This window comes from Raphanus sativus, chromosome 6 (assembly GCF_000801105.2).
Source record: "Raphanus sativus cultivar WK10039 chromosome 6, ASM80110v3, whole genome shotgun sequence".
Taxonomy (NCBI): Eukaryota; Viridiplantae; Streptophyta; class Magnoliopsida; order Brassicales; family Brassicaceae; genus Raphanus; species Raphanus sativus.
In genome coordinates this window covers 16,280,558-16,298,740 of record NC_079516.1, presented here as the reverse complement: position 1 = coordinate 16,298,740, position 18,183 = coordinate 16,280,558, and the positions used below count along the sequence as shown (strand labels likewise).

General features: G+C 33.0%; 1 long non-coding RNA gene across 15 annotated transcripts; it reads left to right on the top strand.

The window, feature by feature from the left end:
* On the top strand, positions 1–5,350 carry LOC108838396 (uncharacterized). Of its 15 annotated transcripts, none has more exons than XR_008935835.1 (8): positions 1–341; positions 546–622; positions 731–800; positions 890–970; positions 1,043–1,111; positions 1,341–1,392; positions 4,805–4,977; positions 5,122–5,350. It is a non-coding gene; the product is annotated as an uncharacterized LOC108838396 (long non-coding RNA). The 15 variants fall into 15 exon arrangements; XR_008935845.1 differs by having other exon boundaries at positions 5,116–5,350; XR_008935842.1 differs by having other exon boundaries at positions 5,043–5,350.
* The last annotated feature ends 12,833 nt before the right edge of the window (positions 5,351–18,183 follow it).

Sequence of the window (18,183 nt, the reverse complement as noted above, 5' to 3'; positions counted from 1 at the left end):
TTACCTTGTCGTAAAACAGACCAATCCAAGCTTCTTTGACGGCAAAGACAATCCACTTCCCGATCCTCCATGTCCTCCGACAGCTTCTCCGACGAGACTAATCCCAGCCTCCACCAACGATCTTCTATTTCTCCTGCTGGCTTGCAATGAATCTTCTTAGATTTCAAAACCGAATCTAAGATACCTCCGATTAGATTATTCTCTGATTCTGGCGATTTGCCACTTCCGACGAGATACTTGTCGTGGCCTCTCTCGAAGCTTCTTCCTCAATGTGATTAATACACTTTCTCTGCAGCCTCACGTCTGGTGACCATTGATGTTCTGAAACTTCACCATTAAAGGTACAGAACCTTTCCTTTAAGCTTCTTCTGGTGATCGTGACCATGGATCGATCTCCAGCCATATGTCACTCAACCTCTTGCAATTCTTCTGTCACCCTCGACCTTGAGAGATTTTCCAATAACCAACCTGATGCATCTCAACCCAGCAGTGATTTCAGCTCGAATCAATGCTGACAATAATTTTGCTTCCCTTTGATCTTTCAGATAGTGGATCCCGGATGTAATTTTACGTTACATCCTCCAATGTCAATATCCGACACTGTTGGCTTCTGCAGCCTCAGGTAACCCTCAAACAACTCATGTCTATCTCTTTCATGACTGACTCGAGTGTTGAACTTTTCTGAGACTTCCTTCTGTAAAACTTTTTGACACCATTTACTGATATTCAGATTTCTGGCTCTACACATGAATAACGCATCCGACTCCTTTGATTTCTTGGGCTAACCTGTTGAACCATATGTCATTCATCCTAGCCATTTCTCTCTCTTCTGATTATCATATAACCTGTGAGAAAGAACCATAATTGAATCTCATGGTTTCTTCCACAGGTACTCCACCTGAAACCATTGATCCAATTCCCTTTCATGGCTGCACTTCCGAGAAGAGCACAATCTTCTCTTACATGTCTGGTAACTTTACATTATTCTCCTATCCTTGGACAAAACATCTGAAGAAATAAGTCCAGACTTGTACATTTGCAGGACAATGTCTGCCGTAAACAGTTTCTCCGATGAACATGCCATGTTCTTCAACTGTCTTGTTGACCTTAGGTAACTTCATAAAACTTGAGTCATATCCTGTATATGTCTCCTATGATTTTCCCATCCAGTCTTAGTTGCCCATTTGACGTCAAACTTTCTCAAGACCAAAAACTTCAATTTTTTTTTTAAATTTTTCTGATGTCAAATTCTTCTGAAAAAAGAAAACCGACCTTCTCTCATCCTTCTGGTGTCTTTACGTAATCTTACAGAACCTGCTTCACTTGAATCTTTTTATCAGCTGCTCCACCTGGAATCAAGTTTACCTCACCACGGCTCCGGATGCCTAAAAGGTAACTTCTCAATCCTGTAGACACTGATTTTACTTAGAATAACCAATCACTTAGCCTTTTCATGACTTCAGTTACTGCCATAAATATGTTAATGATTTGAGTTAATCCGTAGTCCTCTGCATTTTGATTCCCTTTGTTACCCTTTGATTCTTTTGATGTGCGCTTATCTTAGAATCAAAAAAAAAAAACCCTTGAATCAACTGCAGTAGACTCTTGAACCATACATGTTTCACCCTAGGAAACAATCTCTGATTCACCTTGCAAAACAATCTCTAAAATGCATCTTAGTCAATAACCAATGGAAAACCTGAGATTGAACTTGCTGCCGTTTGTTTAACAAACATAATCTGAATTATTTCTTGTACCGCCACCGTCACTGATGGATCACGCCTCCAAACTAAACCGTAGGGAAGACTTTCGACACAACCACCCATTCAGCTTGTAAAGTTTAAACAAAACCCATTTACCCGTAGATAATCACTACTAGCAAAGAAACAACCACAACCCTGAATATTTCTTGTACCGCCATCATCACTGATGGAACACGCCTCCATACTAAACCTGTAGGGAAGACTTTCGACACAACCCTCCATTCAGCTTGTAGAGTTTAAAAATAAATAAAACCCCATTACCAGTAGATCATCACAGTAGCAAATAAAAATAGTCTCTTGTCAATGGCTGAACCATGACACCTGAAACTTCCTTGTTACAGCCATTGTCTATCACTCTTAAGCTTGCGACAGACTTTCTTCAACTGTAAAACCTGTTCCACACAATACATGTTGCTTGTATCGGTGAATCCACCCAAAAAAAATTTTGGTGCTTGCATCACAACAGTCTTTGGAATTTCCAGTAGAACTCCTGATGATTCACCAATACCCTATGACATTTCTTTGAATTGATTTTTCCTCACGTGAATTTCCTTCTACTTTCGTTGTCTGAAAATCTCCTTAATTTTCTTCTTGTGATGCCAAAAGAAAAAACAAGACTAGCCTTACCAATGCATATCATCAAATCATGCATTACATCTTTTCTTAGATGTCTAGATTCTAGAACACCCTCAGCTCCTCTTGTATACCTTTGCAATTGCTTTTCCTGAGAAGCTGTCCACATACTTTCCCTGATGCAAACTGATACAACCAAGTCTTTCATTAGTTGTTAGCTCTAAATGCAGAACTCAAACCCGCATTTGTCCTTTTTTCATATGTGTTCTTTCATAGAATCTTTCTCCTCGTTGCTTCTATAGGCTTGATAAAGATCCTGTCAAACTTGACAATACGAGCAACATCTCATAACTTGAAGTGAATAACCATGAGCCGAAATTCTGCTAAGAACCTGCAGATTTCTCTGTCATCTTGGCTGTTTACCCTTCCTTTAAACACTTCATCTTCTTTATCTAAGCTTAAACATTCAGCAGCCCATACTGATCATGTATCCAGCAACTTGTACTTCCTAGTGAAACATTTTTAACCTTGTTCACTCCTTTACCATTCTTGGATTTCTATACACACTCTCCAGCCATCAGCTTTGTATATTTCAGTGAATGATCCACGTTAAACTTCCATTCTTTGAAGCTTACTGAAACAACTCAGATCAGAACAAAATTTGTTAATCTGAAATACCCAGGACAGTTTCTTAATACACTCCTTTCCCCGAAACTATCAATAGCTCCACCTGGAACGTAATCCGTTAAGAAACGTCTCTTATAGACGACAGCTCCACCTCGTTGCCGTATGACTTGTGTGACTGATAACCTTAGTGTGATCTAAAACCAGGAGCTGTCATCCCTTTAGACATCCCGCTCAGTGTGCACACACTAATCAACATCTCTTTTAAAGAGAACCACCAAGAACTATGCTACCATTGAAGTATTTCCAAATCTGCTTTTAACCATTAGATTTGGCCTCTTAGAGTTTACTTTTGACTCTCTTGAACTCTTCCTCGATAGTATAATCAGACTATCAGATCTCGTGCAATATCTCACTTGCTGAATCTTAGCATGTTTCACATTGTGGACTAGTGAAAACCTCCTTGATGCATCTAAAGTAGTAACCTGAGGTCTCGAGTCCAATAATTAAAACAGCCTGCAATACTTCACTAATTTGTAGCCTCCAGCTACTTGTTACCAAATAACTTCATGTAGCCTCTTTATGGTAACCACCTTTGCTAATTTATGTTAGCAATTTTTTCTTTCTTTTTCTGCCAAGTCCCTTCCTGAAACTTCTTGTTGATATAATTGTAACTCCTACTTGATAATTTAACAATTATTCTCCACCTCACGTGTAAGAAAATCTTTTGTTGTTCCCACAAGTAGAACTTGTTACAACAAAACCATTGGATTGTAAACTAAGCAACTTCTGATTCTTCTCCATCAGATTCTTCTTGAGGTTTCCTTTCAACTTTGTTTCCACTTGACTTCCAATGATTAGATACCTTAATCATCATACCTGGCGAGCATCTTGACATCTTCCTGAACCAAAACCCTCAAAACCGAGACTTATAACCTTCATGTTGCCCTCTCAAAATCTTTCCCATAAAACTGAAACCTTCAGATTAAGAACACTGTTTTTAATCAAACAGATTTCACGACTTTAAATCTCGACTTCATCTGCTGTCCCTTTCTCAGAATCCATAAAACCTTACCATGTATATCAGACCAGCCATTAACACACATAGAGATTTAGGAACTAAGGCGTCCCCCAGTCCTATTCACTCCATTCCCCACAGCTGCTTTTGATATACTTGAACACCACTTGTATCAATCCCTTTACCACCATACTTCACTCAGAATTGTCATAGAAAACCAGCGCTGTATCTTGATCAAATTCTTCTGTAAAGCTTGCATACAGATCTTGTGTTCAAACCAGATTTTAACCTCCAGAATTGCAGAACAAAGTCTCACTGAGCAAACGTCAACATGTCATCACAAAGCTCCTTTGTGATTGCAGCGGAAATAGACGTACTCTCGTCCAGATTTGAGACATGAAGTTGTTGACTGATTGTGAAAATAACCTAGACCTTAAGCCAACGGGTCTTAGTCTGTCTTTACCATAAAATCAATCTGAAACCTTGTGATATCCTCCATCACAAAAATAACAAAACCCGTCTCATGGTTTGTTGGTTAGTTGCAGGACAGAACCTTCCTGTTCCTTGAGCCTGTGTACCTCTCCTGATCCGTGAACACCTTAGCCAAAGCTCTGATACCACTTGTTAGGATCTTAACTTCGAATCACACATAGCCATGTTGATTCTTCACGGTTTAAACACAAAACATAAAGTAACTTTGACACCAAGATTTAACGAGTTCCCCTCCGCAAGGGTACATCTCGTGTGGGAACCTCCTCCCACAAACATCCACTATCTTATCAAAGGTTTACACAACGCACTAACCGGCGCTTTCTTTGTGTTTCAGGTACAAGAAGCAATAACAAAGACAATGAGAAGAACACTAAAGGTGGAGACTCGAACTCCCACTTTCAATGGAGATCATCTTCTTCTCTCTTTGATATTCTCTTGTTCTCTCTACTCTCTGAAGACTCCTTAGCTCTCGTGCCATAACGGCACCATGCCGTGAACCTCAATTAGGTTAGTTTCTCGTAAACGTCTTCTGTCTTCTTTTATACGTAACTGATGTCGGTTTAGACAAATAGATGGACTCCATTCTGGACTTGGGCTAGAGATTAAATAACTGAGGCCCATAACTTACACATCTCCTTTGCCAAGCTCCAGGATGTTTTTGTGGCAGATTCGAAGTCTTCGCTTATCCTCTGAGTTTACATTGCGTCACGTGGCCGGATTCGGGAGAATTTATACCACATACGCTTGATCATGATCACATCCTTCACTTTCTTGGCAAGTGCATACATCTTTGATTATTCTGAAAGTGAACGTCCTAAGTGGTTATTGGTGTTGTTTTCAACGAAGACTTACTGATTGGGTTTTGTCATACCTTCTGTCGTTGCAGCTTGAGAGAAGCTTTGGGGTTTGTCTTCAGCAAATCAACTCCGCTTATCATGCTCATTGATACTTAAAGGTTCAGTCCAGATATTAGGAAGTGTTTTTTGCAAGGAACAAAGACTGTTGTCTGTTGTAATAAGTTTAGCTCCAAATATTTTTTACTTATGAATATTCTTAGTTTTTTGTTAGATTCTCTGTTTTGTTACGGTAGTTAGGACCTGAATAGTTTTTAGGTATATGAGGTTTTAATTTTATTATTATAAACTTTCATTATAAGCTAATAATATTTACATTTTAGCAAAACAAAAAATCAGATAATTGTTCATGATAATTCTATTTACTTATTAAATTGGTTATAAAATCCTTAACTTTAAAATATTTAAAGTTTACCCTTATATTTTATTTTATCACAGTATACTACCACAATTATACTATTTATACAGCTAAATCATTATTTTACAAGCTATATGCTACCGAAGTAATATGCTCTCATAAATGTAATGGATAAAATGACTAGGAGAGCATTAAATTATTTATTACTACATAGTTATCATATAAATTAGTATATGATAAATAATTTTATTATTTCTGAATAATATAAAGATAATATATATTTATATTAATTACTAGAGCTGATGACAAAGAAGTAGCACTATGCTACACAAACAGTATGTTACATAAGTAGTTGGCTCTCATAAATGCAATTAATAAAGTGATTAGCAGAGCATTAAATTATATATATATATATACAAAATTATCATATAAATTAGTATATGATAAATAATATGATTATTTTTGAAAACTATAAATATAATATATATGTATACAATTTTATATTTTTATTGATAGTTTTGCCTTTCTGGTGGTTGGTCATGACCGTCTCCGCCGTGAGAAGGCACTTTTTCTACGTATTTTTCCACCTTACGTTGTGTTTTGTGTTGAAGTTATGAAGCTTAAGTGGTGGTTTGTAAGGTGGAGATTTTCATGGCAGTGGTGGTTTTTGGCGTGGTGACTTGGAAGAATGGTCAGAGCTCTAGCTTTACGTCCAGTTCTGAGGGGTCGGATCTAGTGTGTGGACTCCAAGCTCTCTTCGGTTCTTCCCCTCTAGATCCACGGTGGTGAAGTGCTTTATAGGGAAGCGGCGCGGTGGTTGGGGTACCGTTGGGGTGGCATTTTGACGTGGAGGAATTGTTTGTCCTAGATCTGGAACTTTGACGGTTTTCATCTATTGGCTTGCATGTCTGCTTGAGGACGGTGGACGAAGCTCGAGATGGTGGGATGTTGGAGGCGGTGGAGGCGAGTGGGTCGTGGGGTTCGATTTCCGTCAAGCCAAGCTCCTGTTCTAAACCGCCAATGCCATCCAGATCTGGTGGTCTTCTTAAGCCTTATGCGCTTTCTTTTTTTCCTTTCAGGTTTTTTTTCGGTAATGCTCTGCCATCGCGTCTGGTGGTGCTTTGGCGCTCCTTTGCTTTTCCGGTCACTTTCCTAAAGGAAGTAACTCCATCTTTCGGTGTGTTTTCCTTTGGTGTCCCAGCTCAGGTGATAAACCGCAGTCGACGTGGCAGCTCTTCGGAGAAAAGTTCCGGCGGATTACATTCGGCGACGGCTAGTTACCTCTTTTGCCTTCTGCTGTCAAATAGAATTTCGTGACTTCTCTGATTTTAGTTGACCGGTCTTTTGTGTTTGGCTGGTTATATTTTTTTTTATTTTCTGGTTTATTTTTTTTCTTGCATTGTATGTTTAAAAAAGAACCAAAAAAATGAAAGCTGTTAAAAATTATATTTAATTATATTTTAAATGTGAAATATTTTTTCTTTAATTTTTATTTTAATCTTATTTTAAAAATATAGTTTTATTTTTGGATATAATATAATTTTGTAATGTTATTTGATAAAATAAATACATTATATTAAATTCTTTTTGAATTATTATATATCTAACGCAAATGATCTACCAAAAATTTATCTGAAAGTATTGGACAGATAATATTTAGAGAGCATTTACATCATCATCATCTAAATGTTTTTTAACAGTTGATTAGATAATAAGGAGCATCATGTTTATGTTAATGGTTTATTAATCAAGACCTAATTAACTCATCATTTCAGATTCTTATTTTGCTCATTTGATAGAACCATTGTTTATCTGGATGCGAGCCAAGAGACAAGAGGATATAATATATTCGTATCCTTTCAAAAAAATAAATGTACACACATATCTGTTAATATAGAATATTTGAAAATGAAGCAAAGCGGAAGACGATAAAGAAAGAAACAACAGCCAAGACAAGCACTTGGACATGAAACAACCAAAAGAAAATGTAATGGGGCCTTCACACATGGGTGTTATAAAGAGAACTATAGTGGAGCCAACCCCAAAGCTCAGCTATGAGAATATTTTGCTAGCAGCGTGTTGGTTGCAACCTCATCTTCCCTACCTTTTATTCTTCTTAGTTTCAGTGTTGAAGATTTTTTTTTGTTTTATCACCTTTCCTTTGAAAAATAAGATGTAGGTTTTTCAACTATGATTGTAATGCATAAGCCTTATCAGTTTTTAACAGACAAAAAGTTTGGGTAGTTGCAAAACGTTCTGATACATGTGACTTTTGTTGAACTTGAGTATAATATTCCGAATTATGACATATGGAAATGTTTAAGATATTGATTTGAATATATATATCATTAAAATGCGCTTACTTTTTTCGGCACACACTCATTTAAAGTTTCAGAGTTAGACGTGATTGAATTGGAGTTGTAGAATGATAGGTGATCTATAAGGAAGTGATTCGTAGTAGCGTGCGAATGAGACCAAAATACAGAAAAAGATCATGTGGTGATTGTAGAGTCAGTAAACAATAATATTGAACCTTCAGAAATATTTACGCACCGGCCGTTGGAACGGAATGGAACCCATGGGTCGAGAGAGCGGGCGTGTGTTGTCCATTAGCCATGGTGGTCGGAACGGTACAAGTGATATCAGAGTTGGTGAGCCATCTCGGTTCCAATCCGAGAAACATCTTGAGACCTGTCGTGGAACACAACGAAGACGTTGCGTTCTTTGAAAGAAAACGAATTGTAACATCCCGAATTATGATATATGGAAAGGTTTAAGAGAATTGATTTGACTATGTATATCACCAAAATACGCTTACTTTTTCTGACAAATATCCATTTAAAACTCTAGAGTTAAACATGTTTGAGTTGGAATAGTGAAAGGATAGTGACTAATTGAGAAGCGATTCACGATAGCATGTGAGTGAGTCCAAAATACAAAAAGAAAACATATGATAATTGTAAAATCAGTAAACAATGATATCAAACTTTTGAAAAACTAACGGACCGGCCATTAGAACGGGTAGACCTACAGACCGAATGAATGTATGTGAACGGCCTATTAGTCATAGACAGTCGGGGCTTTACATCGTGCATCCAGAATCCATTTCTAATTATATATATATATATATAGATCCCTGCATAGATATGATACTAAAGTATTATCACTACTATTCTTTTCTTCTTATAGAAAATATATTATTTTCTTCATAAGAGCTGACAACAAAGCTGAGTAACAATATCAAATTAAATTACGAACGTTCTAATGTTCTCTAGTAAAATTCAGGGGAAAATTAATATTTTTCTTTATTGGTGGAATGTCAAGCAAACGTGTGTCTGTTTCTTTTGTTTAAAATTTTCCGTGTGATATAACTAAGAGACACTGACGCTTTTAAATAAAACAAAAAAGAGTGCTTATGAGCTTATCCTAAACTTATATAATATATGTTATATTTCTTTATCATTCGAAAAAAATCCATTACAGTTTCATTGTTGCCAGCTTGTTATACAGCAAATGTGTATAAATAAATAATGAACCAATATATATAATAATTACATATTTTTAATCATAACTGAAGCTGAAGCTGAAGCCCGCAGATTTGTTATGGCACATTAATGTCCGCATCTTATAAAATAAAATTTGAGAAAAATATAATTATAATTTGATGCAGAGATTATATATTAAAAGCATATGTTAGATATTAAAACCATGCAGAGATAATATGTTATATAGTGCTTACTGCTTAGAAATTTCGCTAGGCTTGGACTTTTAGCTTACAACGAAATGTTGCGCCACTTTAGTCTTCTTCAAATTTCCATTTTGTTTCCTTTGAAAATGCTTCTTGTCATTATTACTAATCTTTGCTTAGAGCCACGTAAATATATTACTCCCATTTTGGGTTTTGACCGTAGGATTTGTGGAGTCAAAGATTTTGAGATGACTATTTAATGATTAGTTCGGGAGAATCTCAGGAAAACAATAGACAAATATCCAATCAAAATCACAACGTAGATTCTGAGGATTCTCAGATTCTGAGGATGAGAATGGACATTCAGATATCTATTCAAATATTTATAAATTTTGATTAGGTTCGTTTTGAATTTTTGCAGATTTATTCTGGATTTGAATAACTCGTTTAAATTATTTTAAAATTTTCAAAATCCATATATATTTTAATGTTTTCAAAATTTATTAATAAAAATAATATATAACATATAAATTTGAATAATATATGTCAAAATACTTAAATTTAATATTAAAAGTTGGTTTGACTTGAATATTTAGATAGAAAACCAATATATATTTTAAAAAATTTGTGTTTTGAGTATTGTTTAACTATTTTAATTATTTAATTTTGACTTTTATATATATATATATATACTAGGTGATTCTCCCGTGCTTATGCACGGATATAAATATTTATAAAATAAATACATTTATAATATTTTATTTACATTGTGATAGTTTATTAATATTTTATTTTTTAATTATTCTGTTATTTATATTGTAATCAATATGCATTGTTTGTTTTAAATAACATTGTATCATTTAATTAGATTTTAATTTTGGATATATAATATTCGACTGTTTGGTTATTATTTAGATATATTAGATAACATTTACTTTTTACGATTCTACTAAGATATTTTTGTTATACCGATTTTTTTTTTAATTTTTTTATTTTCATATAGTTTGATTCTTGCCTTAAATTTGTATATATATTTTTTAGTAGAATTATGTATAATTTAATATATGTTATTTTGAAAATAAAATAGTAAAAGTAAACAAAAGTGTTGATCGGTTCAAAATTACATCTTAATTGTAATAGTTGGTTAATATATTTCTATAATATTATTAGAAGTCAGTTTCTTATGTGTCGCGCTCACGTTAACTCTCACGATGTTTGATTACATTGATACCCTTAATGAATTAAAAATATTATATTTAAATACTATTATTTTAAATTTAATTTTCTTTTTAAAAAATTCCATATAACATATATATTAAAAAAGAAAACATTTATAAACCTTAAAAATCGATGTCACGCTCACATTAACTCTCACGATAGTTGATTATGTTGATACCATTAATGAATTAAAAATATTACATTTAAATACTATTATTTTTTAATTTAATTTCCTTTTAAAAATTTCCACATAACATATATATTAAAAAGGAAACATTTATAAACTTTAAAAATTGAATTTAAAAACGAAAATATATGTATATATAATATGATTTAGTTAAAAAGGAAATTTCAAAAGATAGTAATATTCTATTTTAAAAATATTTTTAAATAACATAAAATATACTTTTGAAGTAATAAAATACTTGCTTTATATCTATTGTTTCTTAGATGAAAAAAAATATGTATATCATGTGATTTCATAAATAGCACACAATTATAAAAAAAAAAGAAAAAGGAAACCTAAATAGAAAAGGAAAATAAAATAAAATAAATATTTAATAATGATAATTATATATTTGATTCATTAAGGGTATCATCGTAATCAACCATCGTGAGAGTTAACGTGAGCGCGACACGTAGGAAACTGACTTCTCAAATAATATTATAGAGATATATATTTCAAGTATTTTGTACATTTTTAAAATATATTTTATATTTTGGATATTTTCGATATTAAATCTGAAAAAAACTAATATATTTGAGTTTACCAGTCTGATTCGGATGTATCTAGATATCTATAATATTTTGGTTAGGATCGGATCCGGTTATAGTTTTTTAAATATTAAAATTTTGAACCTATTCTTATATTTTAACAGTTTGGCTTGGATTCACTACTATTTTTTTAGATCAAATTTAGTTTGGTTTTTCGGATTCGGTTTTTATGCCAGGTTCTAGTAAATTCTCGAATCTACAGTTGTTAAGCCCGAATTGTTTCACATCAAACCATACTATATGTGTTAATATTGTTATATATCTTCGTCAGTGATTTTGTTTCTTCGTAATCTAATTTACCTAATCATATTTGTTTCTTCTGCTCCGTTTATTATACACCATATGCAGGGCCGGCCCTAAAGCCCATAAAGCAAGGGTTTTAGGCGCCAGAGATTAATATATTTTAGGGGCGCCAAATACTAAAAGTTCACTTTAGTCCAGTGTCTTTTATACTCATCATTTTAACTTGAACAAACAGGTTCGACACCCCGCTTCCCTTTTCTCCTTTGATGACAATAACATTTTTTTGTCCCTTCCTTCCTTGGATTATAATAACTTGTTTTTCCTGTTTTGATAATCGAAAAGTACAGTAGATTTCATACAGACAATTTATCTTTTCTCTAGTTTTCTTTCTGTTAACAATAAATATTACAAAAAAATAACATGAATTATAAATTGTGCATATTCTACACGTTTCATTGTGATTGTTTTTAACTTTTAATAGTAATAGCTTAATTTCCTTTTAAATACTTTTTATTATTCCTTATTTTTCTCTTTCTTTTTGTAAGTTTTTGTAAATTTGTAGAAACATTTGAAATTGAAACAAATATATAGGGTTCTAATACTCTATGAGACTATCAAAACATGATGAAAATTTACAACTAAAATTGAATTTATACTGATTATTATCATAAGTTTTGCTTTATTTATAAATTATATTTTTTTCTGACAAAAAAGAATAAATTATATTTTTTTTTCACAAAAATAAAAAATAGATCGAAAGTTAGCCAAGTGAAACTGCAAAAAAAAATGAGTTAGAAATGATGTTTTATTTTCAAAACAGCTTAAAGTTTTAATAATATTTGGTACTATTTTGATTATATGTTTAATATATACTTGAAAAATTACGGTTAAGGGGCAAAAAAAATTATGTCTGCTTTAGGCGTCCCACAAGTCCGGACCGGCACTGACCACATGTTTTGGGGTTTACCACTCAAACCATGTGCACCTGCGCATCGCACCCTGGCCACTTTGATGTGCTTAGTCAAGTCATCCTGAAGGAAAATATTCTCGAGCCTTGTGATATTTCAGTCCAATTTTGACTATATAATTGCATACCAAATTTTCACATGCAAGCCAATTTATTATAATAATTTTCACATGAAGAGTATGTCACAATAACATGCTTCTCTTCCTACTTGCCTAGTTAGATTATATTTTAATTGCAGATCAAGAATCTCGAGTTCGTAGCTACTAATGCAAATGTTGATACAAAAAGCCTGACATGTCAATACTTGGAGATGAATTTTCATATTTTATTTAAGATTTTAAAACACTGTGTTCTTATTTAAAAACGACAGAATAGTATATTTCTCTAACTGTTACTACCATTTAAGAGAAAAGATTCACAAGAAACTGGCGGAATCAAGTGATCTAAACATTAGATTTTGACGAGAAGAGTCGGTATTTATATTGACAAAACCAAATCCAAGTTCCATTGAGATTCACATGCGACAACGTGGAATCTAGGCTTAGTACTTTGAAAACAAATCTGATATATTGCAAATCAAAATAGGCAATGGGCTACTCCACTACTAGTATGGTAGTGTACAGACTGTACAGAAGAGGGATGAAAAAAGTTAAATAGAATCGAGTTGCAAATATGAATTGAAACTTCTATTTTTGACTTTTTGACATTTTGTTAAAAAATGGCTAAACAATGCATTTATTGAACCTTGCACATTTCGGCTGGACATGAGATTCAGTTTCATTACTTATTACTATTTTTCTTAAGTATTTACATGTATGCCACACTACTATATAATGGGTTTAACTTTTACAAAAAGAGTACAAATAATTGAGAAAGACAAACACCAGTACGATTGCATTTTTTCACATTCGATTGTAAGAACGTATGTCCTTGTATATTATCAAGATTCTATTTTATGGTTTTTATTTATTTTTTGAATAATATAATATGTGAATTCGAAATTGGATGGTTATGTATGTTTTTACTTGTAATTTGGAAAAGTTAAGCAGCCCAAGAAATAAAGAAATGAAACCTTAGTCCGGTTTATCTTGTAGACTAACTAAGCCAGAGTGACCAGTAGAGACTAGAAGAAAGTCCGTGAAGGATAAGGGTGACAGAGAGAGGAGACGTTGAGGTCAACTTCAGTGCATAAAGACATGGGTACGTGGATACCAGTAGCCACACGTGCGCTCAATCATCAAACTTATACATGCATACATACACATATAATAATATGCTTTCAATAAATAAATATATTAAAATTCTTATTCTCAACGGAAGGCGACGAGTACTTCCAGACAAACCAACTTAAATTCTTTAAATTACTCTATTCAATTTTTTTGTTTTTGTTTTTATTTACAACCAGATCAAACGGCGTTGTTAAGAAAAGAAAAAAGAAGAAATCAAACGAGTATTTAGCTATTTTTTTTTTGCCATCATATATTATTAAAAACACAAAGACCATATAGTAAACATACAAAGCCCAACATGGTAACCCATAACATAAAAACAACAAAGGCCAACAAAGGCCAACAAGTATTCCAAGCCCAAAGAGGAGAATGACCCCATCTCAACCACTCATCAACCACGTGTTTACACACGAAACAGAAAAAAGAGGCATGTGTCCAAGGGTTGAAACATCATCATCTCTTTCGTCTTGTCTCGCCGCCGGGACCTCATGTCGGCACACCACCGGCATCGCAACGGAACACGAGCTACCATCGTCGTCATCAACAACACCTGACCAAAGAGAGTATGGACCACCGGAGAAAGCCGGGAACTTGACCACATCCACCGAAAAACCACTTCCACCAACAATTAATGGAGTTTAGGAGATTCAGCAACTACCACATAAACATCTGATCTTTGGAGAGCTGCACTCGATTTGAAACGAGATCTCATCCACAGTCAGATCACCCACCACGAGAACTAAAACGACACACCGCTCGAGCACTTCCGAAGATATGATAGCCGGCGACCACAACTGAAAAAGAACAGCACGGCCCCAGAGACGAGAGCCAGTCATCCATCCTATGATATATGCGATACTGGAGCAAAAAAACGGGCATGCAGCTCCAACGAGAGTACGGAGCCACCGATGTCGAAACAGAAAATACATGACACGAAACGATATAAAATTAGACAAACAAACAAGATAAAAGACAAATCCAGACCGACGACGTGTCTTAAGGAGCCCACCGTCGTCGGCCGGAAGCTGAACCAATTCACTTTACTTCTCTGTCTGTATTTCTCTCTCAACTCTCTCACTAGTTTCAATTTTAGTTATTTAGCTACTTACTAAGTATGTGGTTAAAAAAGCTATTTACTAAGTATTATTTACTAGGTATGAAAGAAATCATGACTTCTTTTTTGATATAATAGATTGAGATTTTTGGAGATACTCTTGATTTGTCCTAACTAAAATCCAAACCATCATAGTGTTTTCAAAACCATATTCGAGTTCGCAAAATTATGAACATTGAAACTCATAGCTTTATAAATTGGGAAATTGGGCTGTATGGCAAGGAAAAAAAGCATAATTAGAGAATTAACCATTTTACCTACCAGACATATACACGGCGTTATCTATACATATTAATACTGTATTACCCTCTTCCATCAACCGGCTAACCTGTTAATAAAAATAAAAAAAATTACTTATTAATCTTCTAAAAATAAATCGTGGTTTTTATAGATGGTTTACTCCATATCTTCTAGTCCACCGTTTCGTTCCACATCGTCGCCAGCGTCAGATCGTCGATTTTATCTGAGTTTCTTCCTTCTGAAATCTTCCACTGTTGCCATCATCTCTAATTCTGAAATCAATTACGAAAATACGTCGTTACAAATCGAAGTGGTGAACAAGAGCAGCTCGAACCTCTTTCCCTTCACATTGGCGTTTTGTCACACACCGCTTCTTCGTCAGATGCAGTACTTATCTTTTGTCTCTGTTAATTACTTAAAGTTGATCGGAGAAGATAAACAGTTTCTGTTATTATGTTCTATTCTATTATATGCATATAGAATAGTATGTAAAATAATATGTATTTTTATATTTTATTATGCGATATATTGTGTTACTATACTATTTTAGTGTTTCCATTCCATTTGATTGTTACTAAAAAGTGCTCTATTTTGTTTAGAAATATTGTTTGTAATATTCTTAAGTTCTCACAATCGTTTGAACATGTAAAATTATACTATGATCGTTACATAATATTATGTACTTTTTAGATTTTAACATTTGGATTTAGGGTTTATATTTGAGTTTAGGTTTAGTAATATTTAGAAGGTTTAGTAACTATATGTGAAACATATTTTGCTATTTCAATTTATGGTTTATATTTGGATTAGGGTTTACATTTAGATTATGGTTTAGTGATTAGAATTTAGGGTTTATTATTTATAAGGTAAGGGTGTATGTTATGGATTAGTGCTATGTTATTTATTATATTTCATTCTATTTGGATTTAGAGTTTATCTTGGGGTTAATAGTTTATATTTAGGTTTACGGTTTACTGATTAGAATTTAGGGTTTAATGTTCTATTGTGTTCAGAAGTATATTTTGATAATTTGGGTTGAGGTCAACATTAACTTATTTCATGTAATCATACACATTTCACCAATATATACTATGTTATTTATTTTGTTCAATACTATTTTGGGGATATGGTTTATATTTGGGTTTATGGTTTTTATATATATGGTTTTAGGGTTTACTGATTAGGATTTAGGATTTACTATTTAGGAGTTGTGGTGGAACTGAGATAAGGTTTAATATCTAGGGATTTGGGTTGGGTTATGTATAGTATTTAGTGGTTGTTGGTGGGATTATAATCCTATACTATTTAGTTGATACAGAATGGAAAATTTGTTATATATATATGTGATCAATAAAACTATACGTGGTGGTTTTTTTTTCTCTCAAAAAACCACGACGTCGCTTAATATATAAACTATAACTGGTAATCTATTAAATGAGAGGGCATAACCGGTTAAAATAGGTACAAAAAGTCTGACATTAAATTATGTCAAAATCATAGCTAGATTTTTAATTTCTTTTCAACAAAAAGCTATTTGGCCAATTAGCCCATATAAATTTCTCATTCTCTCACACGATTGTTGCACTATCAGATATGAACTAAAGAATTTGATCTCAGTTCACATGTGATAGTTCACTAGTGCGAGGTTTCAACACAGTGCTGACAATCCTGACAAAAAAAATGCATTTTATTATTATGCAGGTTGGAAGTCGAAATTGCGAGTCTCAAGACTGCGCAGATTGAACAGATTTTAGCCTGTTTTCTCATTTATTGTACAGTTATTATCTGCCCTCTTTTTTTTCTTCAACACCAGCATTCCTTGTTAAATATAAGGAGTACTCTTTAATTTTGCTAGTGTGTTTGCCATTTTGTCGACCTCGTTGGTAGCTTGAAACACAAAACACACAAAAACACAAATCCATATATTATCGGGAGAATTAATCAACGTAAGGTTACAGAATAATACGCTATTCAGATAATATTTTGGTGGAAATACTTCAAGCATATTAAATCATGAACCATTCATTCAAAAAAAAAACTGTGAACCGTAAACTTTCATCTCTGGTAAGGCCATCTTTAACCTAACAGTAAAACACTATTTTAATGTATTTTTAAATTAAAACTTCTCCAACTTAACTGGAAAAATCACACAATTTTGGTGCAGAGCTACAGTACCGTACTAAATTTGGTATGTTCACAACACCAAACACTGTTCACGTAGTACTATTCACTACGTTAAACATCATTCACTTATTTTTATTAGTAAATTATTAATTTTATAATTATTAGTGACAAAATAAATACATATAAAATAGTAAAATAAGTATATAAATCAGTATATTACAAAATAAATTGTAGATATTTTTAAAAAGATAATTATGTGGAATATATTTTTGTTCAATATAATTACATAACAAATTTTATTTATTATATAAATTAATTAATAATAATACTTTTAGCTTAATAATATAAAAATAAAAAGTATAGTTTTGGTGTAAATTTTAATGTTGTGGTTGGAGAAGAAAAAAAATTAGTGCTGGAACTACTTTTAAAATGATGTAGTTTTCACACTGAAATAGTGTTATAGGCTAGAGATGCTTTAACTTCGCCTAAAGTCATGTACCAATAAGGCAATAAGAGTAATTTATAGACTTTTTCTTGGGTTCACCAACCAATAGGGTGAACCTTTAGGTTCACCAACCAATAGAAAGTTGTCATTTTAAATCTAGTATCTTTTAATTAAGGAAACAAAATAACTTACCAAATTATATTATGCTTTTAAAATAAATAAAAAAGATTAAATAAATAAAAATAACAATAGTTCTAAAAAATATTATTTTTAAAAATATTTATTTATAAGATTTAGAGTTTAGTGTTTAGTGTTTAAGATTTATAGTTTAGAATTTATCCAAATGTTTATTGTTTTTCCAAGGGTTAGAGTTTACCCAAGAGTTTAGGGTTTACCCAAGGGTTTAGGGTTTAGGATTAGAGTTTAGGGTTTAGTGTTTTGTTGACAACATGTTTAGTG